This window comes from Electrona antarctica (genome assembly GCF_951216825.1).
Source record: "Electrona antarctica genome assembly, chromosome: 8".
In the NCBI taxonomy this organism is placed as follows: domain Eukaryota; kingdom Metazoa; phylum Chordata; class Actinopteri; order Myctophiformes; family Myctophidae; genus Electrona; species Electrona antarctica.
In genome coordinates, this window is record NC_136789.1 from 48,108,650 (window position 1) to 48,132,463 (window position 23,814).

Genomic DNA, 23,814 nt, shown 5'->3' on the forward strand with positions numbered 1-23,814 from the left:
AATGTATAGTCAAGTAAAACCTGAGCGTAGACATCCATTACGAGCAAACTGATGTTACAGTGAATTCATCTCCAGAGATTAGTGACTTTCTTTCTCGCCCCCCCCAGTGGCCAAAATGTCTGGGAATTCAGACTAGTTCCTTTCTGACTAGCTCTTGGGCATCTGCAGAAGACACAGACATGTGAAACCAAGGTTTGCACATTTGTGGCAGTGGTGGGATTTGAACTCACGCCTCCAGAGAGACTGGAGCCTTAATCCAGCGCCTTAGACCACTCGGCCACACTACCTGGTTGTACTGTGCTTAGCTGATGCCTACTCTTTGCTCTTAACTCAAAGCAGGCAAAGCAGACAAGGCCACAAGTGAGGAAGATGTCAGGAAAAGTGATTGGTGTTCCCAGAGTTAAACTCTTCAGAAGGAATGGTATGTAGGTCGTCTACAGCCTTGGCAGAGGATGGATTATGTCCACAGGCACAGAATATGCCTCTAGTGGCAACTCGGCAGTGGAGTGAGCTAGTGTTGAAATTTCGGTACTGGAATTTGGCACCTAAAATCTCAACTGGCAGCGGTGGGATTCGAACCCACGCCTCCAGGGGAGACTGCGACCTGAACGCAGCGCCTTAGACCGCTCGGCCACGCTACCACAATCTGTGATAAAGTACTTAATAGTTAATAGCTTGTTGATGACATTCAATACAAGCCATGTTTCCAACTCATCCTACTTTTCTATCGTTTGTGAAGTGAATCGTACATCATGACTTAAATAGCTTGTTCATGGTCTAGTACATGTGTATAAGGCATATTCATAAAGCAGTGTTGGCAGCGGTGGCAACTCCATAAAGACATAAACTACATGTATTTGCCATCAATCGGGCCACATCATGAAATCGGCACCATAGCAGACTGATGTTGTGGTTAGTAAGTGCTGAAAACTAGAATACATGATTTGCCAATAGAGATAGCAGAGGATGGTTTCGATCCATCGACCTCTGGGTTATGGGCCCAGCACGCTTCCGCTGCGCCACTCTGCTCTGAGATGTTATGTGAGATGGAAATTGGACCTACAATCTCTATAGATTAGGTATCTATGCAGTGCAAATAGTTAGCCAAATGTACAGAATGTATAGTCAAGTAAAACCTGAGCGTAGACATCCATTACGAGCAAACTGATGTTACAGTGAATTCATCTCCAGAGATTAGTGACTTTCTTTCTCGCCCCCCCCAGTGGCCAAAATGTCTGGGAACTCAGACTAGTTCCTTTCTGACTAGCTCTTGGGCATCTGCAGAAGACACAGACATGTGAAACCAAGGTTTGCACATTTGTGGCAGTGGTGGGATTTGAACCCACGCCTCCAGAGAGACTGGAGCCTTAATCCAGCGCCTTAGACCACTCGGCCACACTACCTGGTTGTACTGTGCTTAGCTGATGCCTACTCTTTGCTCTTAACTCAAAGCAGGCAAAGCAGACAAGGCCACAAGTGAGGAAGATGTCAGGAAAAGTGATTGGTGTTCCCAGAGTTAAACTCTTCAGAAGGAATGGTATGTAGGTCGTCTACAGCCTTGGCAGAGGATGGATTATGTCCACAGGCACAGAATATGCCTCTAGTGGCAACTCGGCAGTGGAGTGAGCTAGTGTTGAAGTTTCGGTACTGGAATTTGGCACCTAAAATCTCAACTGGCAGCGGTGGGATTCGAACCCACGCCTCCAGGGGAGACTGCGACCTGAACGCAGCACCTTAGACCGCTCGGCCACACTACCACAATCTGTGATAAAGTACTTAATAGTTAATAGCTTGTTGATGACATTCAATACAAGCCATGTTTCCAACTCATCCTACTTTTCTATCGTTTGTGAAGTGAATCGTAAATCATGACTTAAATAGCTTGTTCATGGTCTAGTACATGTGTATAAGGCATATTCATAAAGCAGTGTTGGCAGCGGTGGCAACTCCATAAAGACAGAGAGACTGGAGAGACTGGAGCCTTAATCCAGCGCCTTAGACCACTCGGCCACACTACCTGGTTGTACTGTGCTTAGCTGATGCCTACTCTTTGCTCTTAACTCAAAGCAGGCAAAGCAGACAAGGCCACAAGTGAAGAAGATGTCAGGAAAAGTGATTGGTGTTCCCAGAGTTAAACTCTTCAGAAGGAATGGTATGTAGGTCGTCTACAGCCTTGGCAGAGGATGGATTATGTCCAGAGGCACAGAATATGCCTCGAGTGGCAACTTGGCAGTGGAGTGAGCTAGTGTTGAAGTTTCGGTACTGGAATTTGGCACCTAAAATCTCAACTGGCAGCGGTGGAATTCGAACCCACGCCTCCAGGGGAGACTGCGACCTGAACGCAGCGCCTTAGACCACTCGGACACGCTACCACAATCTGTGATAAAGTACTTAATAGTTAATAGCTTGTTGATGACATTCAATACAAGCCATGTTTCCAACTCATCCTACTTTTCTATCGTTTGTGAAGTGAATCGTAAATCATGACTTAAATAGCTTGTTCATGGTCTAGTACATGTGTATAAGGCATATTCATAAAGCAGTGTTGGCAGCGGTGGCAACTCCATAAAGACATTAACTACATGTATTTGCCATCAATCGGGCCACATCATGAAATCGGCACGATAGCAGACTGATGTTGTGGTTAGTAAGTGCTGAGAACTAGAATACATGATTTGCCAATAGAGATAGCAGAGGATGGTTTCGATCCATCGACCTCTGGGTTATGGGCCCAGCACGCTTCCGCTGCGCCACTCTGCTCTGAGTTGTTATGTGAGATGGAAATTGGACCTACAATCTCTATAGATTAGGTATCTATGCAGTGCAAATAGTTAGCCAAATGTACAGAATGTATAGTCAAGTAAAACCTGAGCGTAGACATCCATTACGAGCAAACTGATGTTACAGTGAATTCATCTCCAGAGATTAGTGACTTTCTTTCTCGCCCCCCCCAGTGGCCAAAATGACTGGGAACTCAGACTAGTTCCTTTCTGATTAGCTCTTGGGCATCTGCAGAAGACACAGACATGTTAAACCAAGGTTAGCACATTTGTGGCAGTGGTGGGATTTGAACCCACGCCTCCAGAGAGACTGGAGCCTTAATCCAGCGCCTTAGACCACTCGGCCACACTACCTGGACTGTGCTTAGCTGATACCTACTCTTTGCTCTTAACTCAAAGCAGGCAAAGCAGACAAGGCCACAAGTGAGGAAGATGTCAGGAAAAGTGATTGGTGTTCCCAGAGTTAAACTCTTCAGAAGGAATGGTATGTAGGTCGTCTACAGCCTTGGCAGAGGATGGATTATGTCCACAGGCACAGAATATGCCTCTAGTGGCAACTCGGCAGTGGAGTGAGCTAGTGTTGAAGTTTCGGTACTGGAATTTGGCACCTAAAATCTCAACTGGCAGCGGTGGGATTCGAACCCACGCCTCCAGGGGAGACTGCGACCTGAACGCAGCACCTTAGACCGCTCGGCCACACTACCACAATCTGTGATAAAGTACTTAATAGTTAATAGCTTGTTGATGACATTCAATACAAGCCATGTTTCCAACTCATCCTACTTTTCTATCGTTTGTGAAGTGAATCGTAAATCATGACTTAAATAGCTTGTTCATGGTCTAGTACATGTGTATAAGGCATATTCATAAAGCAGTGTTGGCAGCGGTGGCAACTCCATAAAGACATAAACTACATGTATTTGCCATCAATCGGGCCACATCATGAAATCGGCACGATAGCAGACTGATGTTGTGGTTAGTAAGTGCTGAACACTAGAATACATGATTTGCCAATAGAGATAGCAGAGGATGGTTTCGATCCATCGACCTCTGGGTTATGGGCCCAGCACGCTTCCGCTGCGCCACTCTGCTCTGAGTTGTTATGTGAGATGGAAATTGGACCTACAATCTCTATAGATTAGGTATCTACGCAGTGCAAATAGTTAGCCAAATGTACAGAATGTATAGTCAAGTAAAACCTGAGCGTAGACATCCATTACGAGCAAACTGATGTTACAGTGAATTCATCTCCAGAGATTAGTGACTTTCTTTCTCGCCCCCCCCCCCAGTGGCCAAAATGTCTGGGAACTCAGACTAGTTCCTTTCTGACTAGCTCTTGGGCATCTGCAGAAGACACAGACATGTGAAACCAAGGTTTGCACATTTGTGGCAGTGGTGGGATTTGAACCCACACCTCCAGAGAGACTGGAGCCTTAATCCAGCGCCTTAGACCACTCGGCCACACTACCTGGTTGTACTGTGCTTAGCTGATGCCTACTCTTTGCTCTTAACTCAAAGCAGGCAAAGCAGACAAGGCCACAAGTGAGGAAGATGTCAGGAAAAGTGATTGGTGTTCCCAGAGTTAAACTCTTCAGAAGGAATGGTATGTAGGTCGTCTACAGCCTTGGCAGAGGATGGATTATGTCCACAGGCACAGAATATGCCTCTAGTGGCAACTCGGCAGTGGAGTGAGCTAGTGTTGAAGTTTCGGTACTGGAATTTGGCACCTAAAATCTCAACTGGCAGCGGTGGGATTCGAACCCACGCCTCCAGGGGAGACTGCGACCTGAACGCAGCACCTTAGACCGCTCGGCCACACTACCACAATCTGTGATAAAGTACTTAATAGTTAATAGCTTGTTGATGACATTCAATACAAGCCATGTTTCCAACTCATCCTACTTTTCTATCGTTTGTGAAGTGAATCGTACATCATGACTTAAATAGCTTGTTCATGGTCTAGTACATGTGTATAAGGCATATTCATAAAGCAGTGTTGGCAGCGGTGGCAACTCCATAAAGACATAAACTACATGTATTTGCCATCAATCGGGCCACATCATGAAATCGGCACGATAGCAGACTGATGTTGTGGTTAGTAAGTGCTGAAAACTAGAATACATGATTTGCCAATAGAGATAGCAGAGGATGGTTTCGATCCATCGACCTCTGGGTTATGGGCCCAGCACGCTTCCGCTGCGCCACTCTGCTCTGAGTTGTTATGTGAGATGGAAATTGGACCTACAATCTCTATAGATTAGGTATCTATGCAGTGCAAATAGTTAGCCAAATGTACAGAATGTATAGTCAAGTAAAACCTGAGCGTAGACATCCATTACGAGCAAACTGATGTTACAGTGAATTCATCTCCAGAGATTAGTGACTTTCTTTCTCGCCCCCCCCAGTGGCCAAAATGTCTGGGAACTCAGACTAGTTCCTTTCTGACTAGCTCTTGGGCATCTGCAGAAGACACAGACATGTGAAACCAAGGTTTGCACATTTGTGGCAGTGGTGGGATTTGAAACCCACGCCTCCAGAGAGACTGGAGCCTTAATCCAGCGCCTTAGACCACTCGGCCACACTACCCGGTTGTACTGTGCTTAGCTGATGCCTACTCTTTGCTCTTAACTCAAAGCAGGCAAAGCAGACAAGGCCACAAGTGAGGAAGATGTCAGGAAAAGTGATTGGTGTTCCCAGAGTTAAAGTCTTCAGAAGGAATGGTATGTAGGTCGTCTACAGCCTTGGCAGAGGATGGATTATGTCCACAGGCACAGAATATGCCTCGAGTGGCAACTCGGCATACAAAACTAGAATACATGATTTGCCAATAGAGATAGCAGAGGATGGTTTCGATCCATCGACCTCTGGGTTATGGGCCCAGCACGCTTCCGCTGCGCCACTCTGCTCGGAGCGGTTATGTGTGATGGAAATTGGACCTACAATCTCTATAGATTAGGTATCTATGCAGTGCAAATAGTCAGCCAAATGTACAGAATGTATAGTCAAGTAAAACCTGAGCGTAGACATCCATTACGAGCAAACTGATGTTACAGTGAATTCATCTCCAGAGATTAGTGACTTTCTTTCTCGCCCCCCCCAGTGGCCGAAATGTCTGGGAACTCAGACTAGTTCCTTTCTGACTAGCTCTTGGGCATCTGCAGAAGACACAGACATGTGAAACCAAGGTTTGCACATTTGTGGCAGTGGTGGGATTTGAACCGACGCCTCCAGAGAGACTGGAGCCTTAATCCAGCGCCTTAGACCACTCGGCCACACTACCTGGTTGTACTGTGCTTAGCTGATGCCTACTCTTTGCTCTTAACTCAAAGCAGGCAAAGCAGACAAGGCCACAAGTGAGGAAGATGTCAGGAAAAGTGATTGGTGTTCCCAGAGTTAAAGTCTTCAGAAGGAATGGTATGTAGGTCGTCTACAGCCTTGGCAGAGGATGGATTATGTCCACAGGCACAGAATATGCCTCTAGTGGCAACTCGGCAGTGGAGTGAGCTAGTGTTGAAATTTCGGTACTGGAATTTGGCACCGAAAATCTCAACTGGCAGCGGTGGGATTCGAACCCACGCCTCCAGGGGAGACTGCATCCTGAACGCAGCGCCTTAGACCGCTCGGCCACGATACCACAATCTGTGATAAAGTACTTAATAGTTAATAGCTTGTTGATGACATTCAATACAAGCCATGTTTCCAACTCATCCTACTTTTCTATCGTTTGTGAAGTGAATCGTACATCATGACTTAAATAGCTTGTTCATGGTCTAGTACATGTGTATAAGGCATATTCATAAAGCAGTGTTGGCAGCGGTGGCAACTCCATAAAGACATAAACTACATGTATTTGCCATCAATCGGGCCACATCATGAAATCGGCACGATAGCAGACTGATGTTGTGGTTAGTAAGTGCTGAAAACTAGAATACATGATTTGCCAATAGAGATAGCAGAGGATGGTTTCGATCCATCGACCTCTGGGTTATGGGCCCAGCACGCTTCCGCTGCGCCACTCTGCTCTGAGTTGTTATGTGAGATGGAAATTGGACCTACAATCTCTATAGATTAGGTATCTACGCAGTGCAAATAGTTAGCCAAATGTACAGAATGTATAGTCAAGTAAAACCTGAGCGTAGACATCCATTACGAGCAAACTGATGTTACAGTGAATTCATCTCCAGAGATTAGTGACTTTCTTTCTCGCCCCCCCCAGTGGCCAAAATGTCTGGGAACTCAGACTAGTTCCTTTCTGATTAGATCTTGGGCATCTGCAGAAGACACAGACATGTGAAACCAAGGTTTGCACATTTTGTGGCAGTGGTGGGATTTGAACCCAAGCCTCCAGAGAGACTGGAGCCTTAATCCAGCGCCTTAGACCACTCGGCCACACTACCTGGTTGTACTGTGCTTAGCTGATGCCTACTCTTTGCTCTTAACTCAAAGCAGGCAAAGCAGACAAGGCCACAAGTGAGGAAGATGTCAGGAAAAGTGATTGGTGTTCCCAGAGTTAAACTCTTCAGAAGGAATGGTATGTAGGTCGTCTACAGCCTTGGCAGAGGATGGATTATGTCCACAGGCACAGAATATGCCTCTAGTGGCAACTCGGCAGTGGAGTGAGCTAGTGTTGAAATTTCGGTACTGGAATTTGGCACCTAAAATCTCAACTGGCAGCGGTGGGATTCGAACCCACGCCTCCAGGGGAGACTGCGACCTGAACGCAGCGCCTTAGACCGCTCGGCCACGCTACCACAATCTGTGATAAAGTACTTAATAGTTAATAGCTTGTTGATGACATTCAATACAAGCCTGTTTCCAACTCATCCTACTTTTCTATCGTTTGTGAAGTGAATCGTACATCATGACTTAAATAGCTTGTTCATGGTCTAGTACATGTGTATAAGGCATATTCATAAAGCAGTGTTGGCAGCGGTGGCAACTCCATAAAGACATAAACTACATGTATTTGCCATCAATCGGGCCACATCATGAAATCGGCACGATAGCAGACTGATGTTGTGGTTAGTAAGTGCTAAAAACTAGAATACATGATTTGCCAATAGAGATAGCAGAGGATGGTTTCGATCCATCGACCTCTGGGTTATGGGCCCAGCACGCTTCCGCTGCGCCACTCTGCTCTGAGTTCTTATCTGAGATGGAAATTGGACCTACAATCTCTATAGATTAGGTATCTACGCAGTGCAAATAGTTAGCCAAATGTACAGAATGTATAGTCAAGTAAAACCTGAGCGTAGACATCCATTACGAGCAAACTTATGTTACAGTGAATTCATCTCCAGAGATTAGTGACTTTCTTTCTCGCCCCCCCCAGTGGCCAAAATGTCTGGGAACTCAGACTAGTTCCTTTCTGACTAGCTCTTGGGCATCTGCAGAAGACACAGACATGTGAAACCAAGGTTTGCACATTTGTGGCAGTGGTGGGATTTGAACCCACGCCTCCAGAGAGACTGGAGCCTTAATCCAGCGCCTTAGACCACTCGGCCACACTACCTGGTTGTACTGTGCTTAGCTGATGCCTACTCTTTGCTCTTAACTCAAAGCAGGCAAAGCAGACAAGGCCACAAGTGAGGAAGATGTCAGGAAAAGTGATTGGTGTTCCCAGAGTTAAACTCTTCAGAAGGAATGGTATGTAGGTCGTCTACAGCCTTGGCAGAGGATGGATTATGTCCACAGGCACAGAATATGCCTCTAGTGGCAACTCGGCAGTGGAGTGAGCTAGTGTTGAAGTTTCGGTACTGGAATTTGGCACCTAAAATCTCAACTGGCAGCGGTGGGATTCGAACCCACGCCTCCAGGGGAGACTGCGACCTGAACGCAGCACCTTAGACCACTCGGCCACACTACCACAATCTGTGATAAAGTACTTAATAGTTAATAGCTTGTTGATGACATTCAATACAAGCCATGTTTCCAACTCATCCTACTTTTCTATCGTTTGTGAAGTGAATCGTAAATCATGACTTAAATAGCTTTTTCATGGTCTAGTACATGTGTATAAGGCATATTCATAAAGCAGTGTTGGCAGCGGTGGCAACTCCATAAAGACATAAACTACATGTATTTGCCATCAATCGGGCCACATCATGAAATCGGCACGATAGCAGACTGATGTTGTGGTTAGTAAGTGCTGAAAACTAGAATACATGATTTGCCAATAGAGATAGCAGAGGATGGTTTCGATCCATCGACCTCTGGGTTATGGGCCCAGCACGCTTCCGCTGCGCCACTCTGCTCTGAGTAGTTATGTGAGATGGAAATTGGACCTACAATCTCTATACATTAGGTATCTACGCAGTGCAAATAGTTAGCCAAATGTACAGAATGTATAGTCAAGTAAAACCTGAGCGTAGACATCCATTACGAGCAAACTGATGTTACAGTGAATTCATCTCCAGAGATTAGTGACTTTCTTTCTCGCCCCCCCCAGTGGCCAAAATGTCTGGGAACTCAGACTAGTTCCTTTCTGATTAGCTCTTGGGCATCTGCAGAAGACACAGACATGTGAAACCAAGGTTTGCACATTTGTGGCAGTGGTGGGATTTGAACCGACGCCTCCAGAGAGACTGGAGCCTTAATCCAGCGCCTTAGACCACTCGGCCACACTACCTGGTTGTACTGTGCTTAGCTGATGCCTACTCTTTGCTCTTAACTCAAAGCAGGCAAAGCAGACAAGGCCACAAGTGAGGAAGATGTCAGGAAAAGTGATTGGTGTTCCCAGAGTTAAACTCTTCAGAAGGAATGGTATGTAGGTCGTCTACAGCCTTGGCAGAGGATGGATTATGTCCACAGGCACAGAATATGCCTCTAGTGGCAACTCGGCAGTGGAGTGAGCTAGTGTTGAAGTTTCGGTACTGGAATTTGGCACCTAAAATCTCAACTGGCAGCGGTGGGATTCGAACCCACGCCTCCAGGGGAGACTGCGACCTGAACGCAGCGCCTTAGACCTCTCGGCCACGCTACCACAATCTGTGATAAAGTACTTAATAGTTAATAGCTTGTTGATGAGATTCAATACAAGCCATGTTTCCAACTCATCCTACTTTTCTATCGTTTGTGAAAAGAATCGTAAATCATGACTTAAATAGCTTGTTCATGGTCTAGTACATGTGTATAAGGCATATTCATAAAGCAGTGTTGGCAGCGGTGGCAACTCCATAAAGACATGAACTACATGTATTTGCCATCAATCGGGCCACATCATGAAATCGGCACGATAGCAGACTGATGTTGTGGTTAGTAAGTGCTGAAAACTAGAATACATGATTTGCCAATAGAGATAGCAGAGGATGGTTTCGATCCATCGACCTCTGGGTTATGGGCCCAGCACGCTTCCGCTGCGCCACTCTGCTCTGAGTTGTTATGTGAGATGGAAATTGGACCTACAATCTCTATAGATTAGGTATCTACGCAGTGCAAATAGTTAGCCAAATGTACAGAATGTATAGTCAAATAAAACCTGAGCGTAGACATCCATTACGAGCAAACTGATGTTACAGTGAATTCATCTCCAGAGATTAGTGACATTCTTTCTCGCCCCCCCCAGTGGCCAAAATGTCTGGGAACTCAGACTAGTTCCTTTCTGACTAGCTCTTGGGCATCTGCAGAAGACACAGACATGTGAAAGCAAGGTTTGCACATTTGTGGCAGTTGTGGGATTTGAAACCCACGCCTCCAGAGAGACTGGAGCCTTAATCCAGCGCCTTAGACCACTCGGCCACACTACCTGGTTGTACTGTGCTTAGCTGATGCCTACTCTTTGCTCTTAACTCAAAGCAGGCAAAGCAGACAAGGCCACAAGTGAGGAAGATGTCAGGAAAAGTGATTGGTGTTCCCAGAGTTAAACTCTTCAGAAGGAATGGTATGTAGGTCGTCTACAGCCTTGGCAGAGGCTGGATTATGTCCACAGGCACAGAATATGCCTCGAGTGGCAACTCGGCAGTGGAGTGAGCTAGTGTTGAAGTTTCGGTACTGGAATTTGGCACCTAAAATCTCAACTGGCAGTGGTGGGATTTGAACCCACGCCTCCAGGGGAGACTGCGTCCTGAACGCAGCGCCTTAGACCTCTCGGCCACGCTACCACAATCTGTGATATAGTACTTAATAGTTAATAGCCTGTTGATGACATTCAATACAAGCCATCTTTCCAACTCATCCTACTTTTCTATCGTTTGTGAAGTGAATCGTAAATCATGACTTAAATAGCTTGTTCATGGTCTAGTACATGTGTATAAGGCATATTCATAAAGCAGTGTTGGCAGCGGTGGCAACTCCATAAAGACATGAACTACATGTATTTGCCATCAATCGGGCCACATCATGAAATCGGCACGATAGCAGACTGATGTTGTGGTTAGTAAGTGCTGAAAACTAGAATACATGATTTGCCAATAGAGATAGCAGAGGATGGTTTCGATCCATCGACCTCTGGGTTATGGGCCCAGCACGCTTCCGCTGCGCCACTCTGCTCTGAGTTGTTATGTGAGATGGAAATTGGACCTACAATCTCTATAGATTAGGTATCTACGCAGTGCAAATAGTTAGCCAAATGTACAGAATGTTTAGTCAAGTAAAACCTGAGCGTAGACATCCATTACGAGCAAACTGATGTTACAGTGAATTCATCTCCAGAGATTAGTGACATTCTTTCTCGCCCCCCCCAGTGGCCAAAATGACTGGGAACTCAGACTAGTTCCTTTCTGATTAGCTCTTGGGCATCTGCAGAAGACACAGACATGTGAAACCAAGGTTTGCACATTTGTGGCAGTGGTGGGATTTGAACCCATGCCTCCAGAGAGACTGGAGCCTTAATCCAGCGCCTTAGACCACTCGGCCACACTACCTGGTTGTACTGTGCTTAGCTGATGCCTACTCTTTGCTCTTAACTCAAAGCAGGCAAAGCAGACAAGGCCACAAGTGAGGAAGATGTCAGGAAAAGTGATTGGTGTTCCCAGAGTTAAACTCTTCAGAAGGAATGGTATGTAGGTCGTCTACAGCCTTGGCAGAGGATGGATTATGTCCACAGGCACAGAATATGCCTCTAGTGGCAACTCGGCAGTGGAGTGAGCTAGTGTTGAAGTTTCGGTACTGGAATTTGGCACCTAAAATCTCAACTGGCAGCGGTGGGATTCGAACCCACGCCTCCAGGGGAGACTGCGACCTGAACGCAGCACCTTAGACCACTCGGCCACACTACCACAATCTGTGATAAAGTACTTAATAGTTAATAGCTTGTTGATGACATTCAATACAAGCCATGTTTCCAACTCATCCTACTTTTCTATCGTTTGTGAAGTGAATCGTAAATCATGACTTAAATAGCTTTTTCATGGTCTAGTACATGTGTATAAGGCATATTCATAAAGCAGTGTTGGCAGCGGTGGCAACTCCATAAAGACATAAACTACATGTATTTGCCATCAATCGGGCCACATCATGAAATCGGCACGATAGCAGACTGATGTTGTGGTTAGTAAGTGCTGAAAACTAGAATACATGATTTGCCAATAGAGATAGCAGAGGATGGTTTCGATCCATCGACCTCTGGGTTATGGGCCCAGCACGCTTCCGCTGCGCCACTCTGCTCTGAGTAGTTATGTGAGATGGAAATTGGACCTACAATCTCTATACATTAGGTATCTACGCAGTGCAAATAGTTAGCCAAATGTACAGAATGTATAGTCAAGTAAAACCTGAGCGTAGACATCCATTACGAGCAAACTGATGTTACAGTGAATTCATCTCCAGAGATTAGTGACTTTCTTTCTCGCCCCCCCCAGTGGCCAAAATGTCTGGGAACTCAGACTAGTTCCTTTCTGATTAGCTCTTGGGCATCTGCAGAAGACACAGACATGTGAAACCAAGGTTTGCACATTTGTGGCAGTGGTGGGATTTGAACCGACGCCTCCAGAGAGACTGGAGCCTTAATCCAGCGCCTTAGACCACTCGGCCACACTACCTGGTTGTACTGTGCTTAGCTGATGCCTACTCTTTGCTCTTAACTCAAAGCAGGCAAAGCAGACAAGGCCACAAGTGAGGAAGATGTCAGGAAAAGTGATTGGTGTTCCCAGAGTTAAACTCTTCAGAAGGAATGGTATGTAGGTCGTCTACAGCCTTGGCAGAGGATGGATTATGTCCACAGGCACAGAATATGCCTCTAGTGGCAACTCGGCAGTGGAGTGAGCTAGTGTTGAAGTTTCGGTACTGGAATTTGGCACCTAAAATCTCAACTGGCAGCGGTGGGATTCGAACCCACGCCTCCAGGGGAGACTGCGACCTGAACGCAGCGCCTTAGACCTCTCGGCCACGCTACCACAATCTGTGATAAAGTACTTAATAGTTAATAGCTTGTTGATGAGATTCAATACAAGCCATGTTTCCAACTCATCCTACTTTTCTATCGTTTGTGAAAAGAATCGTAAATCATGACTTAAATAGCTTGTTCATGGTCTAGTACATGTGTATAAGGCATATTCATAAAGCAGTGTTGGCAGCGGTGGCAACTCCATAAAGACATGAACTACATGTATTTGCCATCAATCGGGCCACATCATGAAATCGGCACGATAGCAGACTGATGTTGTGGTTAGTAAGTGCTGAAAACTAGAATACATGATTTGCCAATAGAGATAGCAGAGGATGGTTTCGATCCATCGACCTCTGGGTTATGGGCCCAGCACGCTTCCGCTGCGCCACTCTGCTCTGAGTTGTTATGTGAGATGGAAATTGGACCTACAATCTCTATAGATTAGGTATCTACGCAGTGCAAATAGTTAGCCAAATGTACAGAATGTATAGTCAAATAAAACCTGAGCGTAGACATCCATTACGAGCAAACTGATGTTACAGTGAATTCATCTCCAGAGATTAGTGACATTCTTTCTCGCCCCCCCCAGTGGCCAAAATGTCTGGGAACTCAGACTAGTTCATTTCTGACTAGCTCTTGGGCATCTGCAGAAGACACAGACATGTGAAAGCAAGGTTTGCACATTTGTGGCAGTTGTGGGATTTGAAACCCACGCCTCCAGAGAGACTGGAGCCTTAATCCAGCGCCTTAGACCACTCGGCCACACTACCTGGTTGTACTGTGCTTAGCTGATGCCTACTCTTTGCTCTTAACTCAAAGCAGGCAAAGCAGACAAGGCCACAAGTGAGGAAGATGTCAGGAAAAGTGATTGGTGTTCCCAGAGTTAAACTCTTCAGAAGGAATGGTATGTAGGTCGTCTACAGCCTTGGCAGAGGCTGGATTATGTCCACAGGCACAGAATATGCCTCGAGTGGCAACTCGGCAGTGGAGTGAGCTAGTGTTGAAGTTTCGGTACTGGAATTTGGCACCTAAAATCTCAACTGGCAGTGGTGGGATTTGAACCCACGCCTCCAGGGGAGACTGCGTCCTGAACGCAGCGCCTTAGACCTCTCGGCCACGCTACCACAATCTGTGATAAAGTACTTAATAGTTAATAGCTTGTTGATGACATTCAATACAAGCCATGTTTCCAACTCATCCTACTTTTCTATCGTTTGTGAAGTGAATCGTAAATCATGACTTAAATAGCTTGTTCATGGTCTAGTACATGTGTATAAGGCATATTCATAAAGCAGTGTTGGCAGCGGTGGCAACTCCATAAAGACATGAACTACATGTATTTGCCATCAATCGGGCCACATCATGAAATCGGCACGATAGCAGACTGATGTTGTGGTTAGTAAGTGCTGAAAACTAGAATACATGATTTGCCAATAGAGATAGCAGAGGATGGTTTCGATCCATCGACCTCTGGGTTATGGGCCCAGCACGCTTCCGCTGCGCCACTCTGCTCTGAGTTGTTATGTGAGATGGAAATTGGACCTACAATCTCTATAGATTAGGTATCTACGCAGTGCAAATAGTTAGCCAAATGTACAGAATGTTTAGTCAAGTAAAACCTGAGCGTAGACATCCATTACGAGCAAACTGATGTTACAGTGAATTCATCTCCAGAGATTAGTGACATTCTTTCTCGCCCCCCCCAGTGGCCAAAATGACTGGGAACTCAGACTAGTTCCTTTCTGATTAGCTCTTGGGCATCTGCAGAAGACACAGACATGTGAAACCAAGGTTTGCACATTTGTGGCAGTGGTGGGATTTGAACCCATGCCTCCAGAGAGACTGGAGCCTTAATCCAGCGCCTTAGACCACTCGGCCACACTACCTGGTTGTGCTGTGCTTAGCTGATGCCTACTCTTTGCTCTTACCTCAAAGCAGGCAAAGCAGACAAGGCCACAAGTGAGGAAGATGTCAGGAAAAGTGATTGGTGTTCCCAGAGTTAAACTCTTCAGAAGGAATGGTATGTAGGTCGTCTACAGCCTTGGCAGAGGATGGATTATGTCCACAGGCACAGAATATGCCTCTAGTGGCAACTCGGCAGTGGAGTGAGCTAGTGTTGAAATTTCGGGACTGGAATTTGGCACCTAAAATCTCAACTGGCAGCGGTGGGATTCGAACCCACGCCTCCAGGGGAGACTGCGACCTGAACGCATCGCCTTAGACCGCTCGGCCACGCTACCACAATCTGTGATAAAGTACTTAATAGTTAATAGCTTGTTGATGACATTCAATACAAGCCATGTTTCCAACTCATCCTACTTTTCTATCGTTTGTGAAGTGAATCGTACATCATGACTTAAATAGCTTGTTCATGGTCTAGTACATGTGTATAAGGCATATTCATAAAGCAGTGTTGGCAGCGGTGGCAACTCCATAAAGACATAAACTAGATGTATTTGCCATCAATCGGGCCACATCATGAAATCGGCACGATAGCAGACTGATGTTGTGGTTAGTAAGTGCTGAAAACTAGAATACATGATTTGCCAATAGAGATAGCAGAGGATGGTTTCGATCCATCGACCTCTGGGTTATGGGCCCAGCACGCTTCCGCTGCGCCACTCTGCTCTGAGTTCTTATGTGAGATGGAAATTGGACCTACAATCTCTATAGATTAGGTATCTACGCAGTGCAAATAGTTAGCCAAATGTACAGAATGTATAGTCAAGTAAAACCTGAGCGTAGACATCCATTACGAGCAAACTGATGTTACAGTGAATTCATCTCCAGAGATTAGTGACTTTCTTTCTCGCCCCCCCCAGTGGCCAAAATGTCTGGGAACTCAGACTAGTTCCTTTCTGACTAGCTCTTGGGCATCTGCAGAAGACACAGACATGTGAAACCAAGGTTTGCACATTTGTGGCAGTGGTGGGATTTGAACCCACGCCTCCAGAGAGACTGGAGCCTTAATCCAGCGCCTTAGACCACTCGGCCACACTACCTGGTTGTACTGTGCTTAGCTGATGCCTACTCTTTGCTCTTAACTCAAAGCAGGCAAAGCAGACAAGGCCACAAGTGAGGAAGATGTCAGGAAAAGTGATTGGTGTTCCCAGAGTTAAACTCTTCAGAAGGAATGGTATGTAGGTCGTCTACAGCCTTGGCAGAGGATGGATTATGTCCACAGGCACAGAATATGCCTCTAGTGGCAACTCGGCAGTGGAGTGAGCTAGTGTTGAAGTTTCGGTACTGGAATTTGGCACCTAAAATCTCAACTGGCAGCGGTGGGATTCGAACCCACGCCTCCAGGGGAGACTGCGACCTGAACGCAGCACCTTAGACCGCTCGGCCACACTACCACAATCTGTGATAAAGTACTTAATAGTTAATAGCTTGTTGATGAAATTCAATACAAGCCATGTTTCCAACTCATCCTACTTTTCTATCGTTTGTGAAGTGAATCGTAAATCATGACTTAAATAGCTTGTTCATGGTCTAGTACATGTGTATAAGGCATATTCATAAAGCAGTGTTGGCAGCGGTGGCAACTCCATAAAGACATAAACTACATGTATTTGCCATCAATCGGGCCACATCATGAAATCGGCACGATAGCAGACTGATGTTGTGGTTAGTAAGTGCTGAAAACTAGAATAAATGATTTGCCAATAGAGATAGCAGAGGATGGTTTCGATCCATCGACCTCTGGGTTATGGGCCCAGCACGCTTCCGCTGCGCCACTCTGCTCTGAGTTGTTATGTGAGATGGAAATTGGACCTACAATCTCTATAGATTAGGTATCTATGCAGTGCAAATAGTTAGCCAAATGTACAGAATGTATAGTCAAGTAAAACCTGAGCGTAGACATCCATTACGAGCAAACTGATGTTACAGTGAATTCATCTCCAGAGATTAGTGACTTTCTTTCTCGCCCCCCCCAGTGGCCAAAATGTCTGGGAACTCAGACTAGTTCCTTTCTGACTAGCTCTTGGGCATCTGCAGAAGACACAGACATGTGAAACCAAGGTTTGCACATTTGTGGCAGTGGTGGGATTTGAAACCCACGCCTCCAGAGAGACTGGAGCCTTAATCCAGCGCCTTAGACCACTCGGCCACACTACCCGGTTGTACTGTGCTTAGCTGATGCCTACTCTTTGCTCTTAACTCAAAGCAGGCAAAGCAGACAAGGCCACAAGTGAGGAAGATGTCAGGAAAAGTGATTGGTGTTCCCAGAGTTAAAGTCTTCAGAAGGAATGGTATGTAGGTCGTCTACAGCCTTGGCAGAGGATGGATTATGTCCACAGGCACAGAATATGCCTCGAGTGGCAACTCGGCATACAAAACTAGAATACATGATTTGCCAATAGAGATAGCAGAGGATGGTTTCAATCCATCGACCTCTGGGTTATGGGCCAAGCACTCTTCCGCTGCGCCACTCTGCTCGGAGCGGTTATGTGTGATGGAAATTGGACCTACAATCTCTATAGATTAGGTATCTATGCAGTGCAAATACTTAGCCAAATGTACAGAATGTATAGTCAAGTAAAACCTGAGCGTAGACATCCATTACGAGCAAACTGATGTTACAGTGAATTCATCTCCAGAGATTAGTGACTTTCTTTCTCGCCCCCCCCAGTGGCCGAAATGTCTGGGAACTCAGACTAGTTCCTTTCTGACTAGCTCTTGGGCATCTGCAGAAGACACAGACATGTGAAACCAAGGTTTGCACATTTGAGGCAGTGGTGGGATTTGAACCGACGCCTCCAGAGAGACTGGAGCCTTAATCCAGCGCCTTAGACCACTCGGCCACACTACCTGGTTGTACTGTGCTTAGCTGATGCCTACTCTTTGCTCTTAACTCAAAGCAGGCAAAGCAGACAAGGCCACAAGTGAGGAAGATGTCAGGAAAAGTGATTGGTGTTCCCAGAGTTAAAGTCTTCAGAAGGAATGGTATGTAGGTCGTCTACAGCCTTGGCAGAGGATGGATTATGTCCACAGGCACAGAATATGCCTCTAGTGGCAACTCGGCAGTGGAGTGAGCTAGTGTTGAAATTTCGGTACTGGAATTTGGCACCTAAAATCTCAACTGGCAGCGGTGGGATTCGAACCAACGCCTCCAGGGGAGACTGCATCCTGAACGCAGCGCCTTAGACCGCTCGGCCACGCTACCACAATCTGTGATAAAGTACTTAATAGTTAATAGCTTGTTGATGACATTCAATACAAGCAATGTTTCCAACTCATCCTACTTTTCTATCGTTTGTGAAGTGAATCGTACATCATGACTTAAATAGCTTGTTCATGGTCTAGTACATGTGTATAAGGCATATTCATAAAGCAGTGTTGGCAGCGGTGGCAACTCCATAAAGACATAAACTACATGTATTTGCCATCAATCGGGCCACATCATGAAATCGGCACGATAGCAGACTGATGTTGTGGTTAGTAAGTGCTGAAAACTAGAATACATGATTTGCCAATAGAGATAGCAGAGGATGGTTTCGATCCATCGACCTCTGGGTTATGGGCCCAGCACGCTTCCGCTGCGCCACTCTGCTCTGAGTTGTTATGTGAGATGGAAATTGGACCTACAATCTCTATAGATTAGGTATCTACGCAGTGCAAATAGTTAGCCAAATGTACAGAATGTATAGTCAAGTAAAACCTGAGCGTAGACATCCATTACGAGCAAACTGATGTTACAGTGAATTCATCTCCAGAGATTAGTGACTTTCTTTCTCGCCCCCCCCAGTGGCCAAAATGTCTGGGAACTCAGACTAGTTCCTTTCTGATTAGATCTTGGGCATCTGCAGAAGACACAGACATGTGAAACCAAGGTTTGCACATTTTGTGGCAGTGGTGGGATTTGAACCCACGCCTCCAGAGAGACTGGAGCCTTAATCCAGCGCCTTAGACCACTCGGCCACACTACCTGGTTGTACTGTGCTTAGCTGATGCCTACTCTTTGCTCTTAACTCAAAGCAGGCAAAGCAGACAAGGCCACAAGTGAGGAAGATGTCAGGAAAAGTGATTGGTGTTCCCAGAGTTAAACTCTTCAGAAGGAATGGTATGTAGGTCGTCTACAGCCTTGGCAGAGGATAGATTATGTCCACAGGCACAGAATATGCCTCTAGTGGCAACTCGGCAGTGGAGTGAGCTAGTGTTGAAATTTCGGTACTGGAATTTGGCACCTAAAATCTCAACTGGCAGCGGTGGGATTCGAACCCACGCCTCCAGGGGAGACTGCGACCTGAACGCAGCGCCTTAGACCGCTCGGCCACGCTACCACAATCTGTGATAAAGTACTTAATAGTTAATAGCTTGTTGATGACATTCAATACAAGCCATGTTTCCAACTCATCCTACTTTTCTATCGTTTGTGAAGTGAATCGTACATCATGACTTAAATAGCTTGTTCATGGTCTAGTACATGTGTATAAGGCATATTCATAAAGCAGTGTTGGCAGCGGTGGCAACTCCATAAAGACATAAACTACATGTATTTGCCATCAATCGGACCACATCATGAAATCGTCACGATAGCAGACTGATGTTGTGGTTAGTAAGTGCTAAAAACTAGAATACATGATTTGCCAATAGAGATAGCAGAGGATGGTTTCGATCCATCGACCTCTGGGTTATGGGCCCAGCACGCTTCCGCTGCGCCACTCTGCTCTGAGTTGTTATGTGAGATGGAAATTGGACCTACAATCTCTATAGATTAGGTATCTACGCAGTGCAAATAGTTAGCCAAATGTACAGAATGTATAGTCAAGTAAAACCTGAGCGTAGACATCCATTACGAGCAAACTGATGTTACAGTGAATTCATCTCCAGAGATTAGTGACTTTCTTTCTCGCCCCCCCCAGTGGTCAAAATGTCTAGGAACTCAGACTAGTTCCTTTCTGACTAGCTCTTGGGCATCTGCAGAAGACACAGACATTTGAAACCAAGGTTTGCACATTTGTGGCAGTGGTGGGATTTGAACCAACGCCTCCAGAGAGACTGGAGCCTTAATCCAGCGGCTTAGACCACTCGGCCACACTACCTGGTTGTACTGTACTTAGCTGATGCCTACTCTTTGCTCTTAACTCAAAGCAGGCAAAGCAGACAAGGCCACAAGTGAGGAAGATGTCAGGAAAAGTGATTGGTGTTCCCAGAGTTAAACTCTTCAGAAGGAATGGTATGTAGGTCGTCTACAGCCTTGGCAGAGGATGGATTATGTCCACAGGCACAGAATATGCCTCTAGTGGCAACTCGGCAGTGGAGTGAGCTAGTGTTGAAGTTTCAGTACTGGAATTTGGCACCTAAAATCTCAACTTTCCCAGCGGTGGGATTCGAACCCACGCCTCCAGGGGAGACTGCGACCTGAACACAGCGCCTTAGACCTCTCGGCCACGCTACCACAATCTGTGATAAAGTACTTAATATTTAATAGCTTGTTGATGACATTCAATACAAGCCATGTTTCCAACTCATCCTACTTTTCTATCGTTTGTGAAGTGAATCGTAAATCATGACTTAAATAGCTTGTTCATGGTCTAGTACATGTGTATAAGGCATATTCATAAAGCAGTGTTGGCAGCGGTGGCAACTCCATAAAGACATAAACTACATGTATTTGCCATCAATCGGGCCACATCATGAAATCGGCATGATAGCAGACTGATGTTGTGGTTAGTAAGTGCTGAAAACTAGAATACATGATTTGCCAATAGAGATAGCAGAGGATGGTTTCGATCCATCGACCTCTGGGTTATGGGCCCAGCACGCTTCCGCTGCGCCACTCTGCTCGGAGCGGTTATGTGTGATGGAAATTGGACCTACAATCTCTATAGATTAGGTATCTATGCAGTGCAAATAGTTAGCCAAATGTACAGAATGTATAGTCAAGTAAAACCTGAGCGTAGACATCCATTACGAGCAAACTGATGTTACAGTGAATTCATCTCCAGAGATTAGTGACTTTCTTTCTCGCCCCCCCCAGTGGCCAAAATGTCTAGGAACTCAGACTAGTTCCTTTCTGACTAGCTCTTGGGCATCTGCAGAAGACACAGACATTTGAAACCAAGGTTTGCACATTTGTGGCAGTGGTGGGATTTGAACCAACGCCTCCAGAGAGACTGGAGCCTTAATCCAGCGACTTAGACCACTCGGCCACACTACCTGGTTGTACTGTACTTAGCTGATGCCTACTCTTTGCTCTTAACTCAAAGCAGGCAAAGCAGACAAGGCCACAAGTGAGGAAGATGTCAGGAAAAGTGATTGGTGTTCCCAGAGTTAAACTCTTCAGAAGGAATGGTATGTAGGTCGTCTACAGCCTTGGCAGAGGATGGATTATGTCCACAGGCACAGAATATGCCTCTAGTGGCAACTCGGCAGTGGAGTGAGCTAGTGTTGAAGTTTCAGTACTGGAATTTGGCACCTAAAATCTCAACTTTCCCAGCGGTGGGATTCGAACACACGCCTCCAGGGGAGACTGCGACCTGAACGCAGCGCCTTAGACCGCTCGGCCACGCTACCACAATCTGTGATAAAGTACTTAATATTGAATAGCTTGTTGATGACATTCAATACAAGCCATGTTTCCAACTCATCCTACTTTTCTATCGTTTGTGAAGTGAATCGTAAATCATGACTTAAATAGCTTGTTCATGGTCTAGTACATGTGTATAAGGCATATTCATAAAGCAGTGTTGGCAGCGGTGGCAACTCCATAAAGACATAAACTACATGTATTTGCCATCAATCGGGCCACATCATGAAATCGGCATGATAGCAGACTGATGTTGTGGTTAGTAAGTGCTGAAAACTAGAATACATGATTTGCCAATAGAGATAGCAGAGGATGGTTTCGATCCATCGACCTCTGGGTTATGGGCCCAGCACGCTTCCGCTGCGCCACTCTGCTCGGAGAGGTTATGTGTGATGGAAATTGGACCTACAATCTCTATAGATTAGGTATCTATGCAGTGCAAATAGTTAGCCAAATGTACAGAATGTATAGTCAAGTAAAACCTGAGCGTAGACATCCATTACGAGCAAACTGATGTTACAGTGAATTCATCTCCAGAGATTAGTGACTTTCTTTCTCGCCCCCCCCAGTGGCCAAAATGTCTGGGAACTCAGACTAGTTCCTTTCTGATTAGCTCTTGGGCATCTGCAGAAGACACAGACATGTGAAACCAAGGTTTGCACATTTGTGGCAGTGGTGGGATTTGAACCCACGCCTCCAGAGAGACTGGAGCCTTAATCCAGCGCCTTAGACCACTCGGCCACACTACCTGGTTGTACTGTGCTTAGCTGATGCCTACTCTTTGCTCTTAACTCAAAGCAGGCAAAGCAGACAAGGCCACAAGTGAGGAAGATGTCAGGAAAAGTGATTGGTGTTCCCAGAGTTAAACTCTTCAGAAGGAATGGTATGTAGGTCGTCTACAGCCTTGGCAGAGGATGGATTATGTCCACAGGCACAGAATATGCCTCTAGTGGCAACTCGGCAGTGGAGTGAGCTAGTGTTGACATTTCGGTACTGGAATTTGGCACCTAAAATCTCAACTGGCAGCGGTGGGATTCGAACCCACGCCTCCAGGGGAGACTGCGACCTGAACGCAGCGCCTTAGACCGCTCGGCCACGCTACCACAATCTGTGATAAAGTACTTAATAGTTAATAGCTTGTTGATGACATTCAATACAAGCAATGTTTCCAACTCATCCTACTTTTCTATCGTTTGTGAAGTGAATCGTACATCATGACTTAAATAGCTTGTTCATGGTCTAGTACATGTGTATAAGGCATATTCATAAAGCAGTGTTGGCAGCGGTGGCAACTCCATAAAGACATAAACTACATGTATTTGCCATCAATCGGGCCACATCATGAAATCGGCACGATAGCAGACTGATGTTGTGGTTAGTAAGTGCTGAAAACTAGAATACATGATTTGCCAATAGAGATAGCAGAGGATGGTTTCGATCCATCGACCTCTGGGTTATGGGCCCAGCACGCTTCCGCTGCGCCACTCTGCTCTGAGTTGTTATTTGAGATGGAAATTGGACCTACAATCTCTATAGATTAGGTATCTACGCAGTGCAAATAGTTAGCCAATTTACAGAATGTATAGTCAAGTAAAACCTGAGCGTAGACATCCATTACGAGCAAACTGATGTTACAGTGAATTCATCTCCAGAGATTAGTGACTTTCTTTCTCGCCCCCCCCAGTGGCCAAAATGTCTGGGAACTCAGACTAGTTCCTTTCTGATTAGATCTTGGGCATCTGCAGAAGACACAGACATGTGAAACCAAGGTTTGCACATTTTGTGGCAGTGGTGGGATTTGAACCCACACATCCAGAGAGACTGGAGCCTTAATCCAGCGCCTTAGACCACTCGGCCACACTACCTGGTTGTACTGTGCTTAGCTGATGCCTACTCTTTGCTCTTAACTCAAAGCAGGCAAAGCAGACAAGGCCACAAGTGAGGAAGATGTCAGGAAAAGTGATTGGTGTTCCCAGAGTTAAACTCTTCAGAAGGAATGGTATGTAGGTCGTCTACAGCCTTGGCAGAGGATAGATTATGTCCACAGGCACAGAATATGCCTCTAGTGGCAACTCGGCAGTGGAGTGAGCTAGTGTTGAAATTTCGGTACTGGAATTTGGCACCTAAAATCTCAACTGGCAGCGGTGGGATTCGAACCCACGCCTCCAGGGGAGACT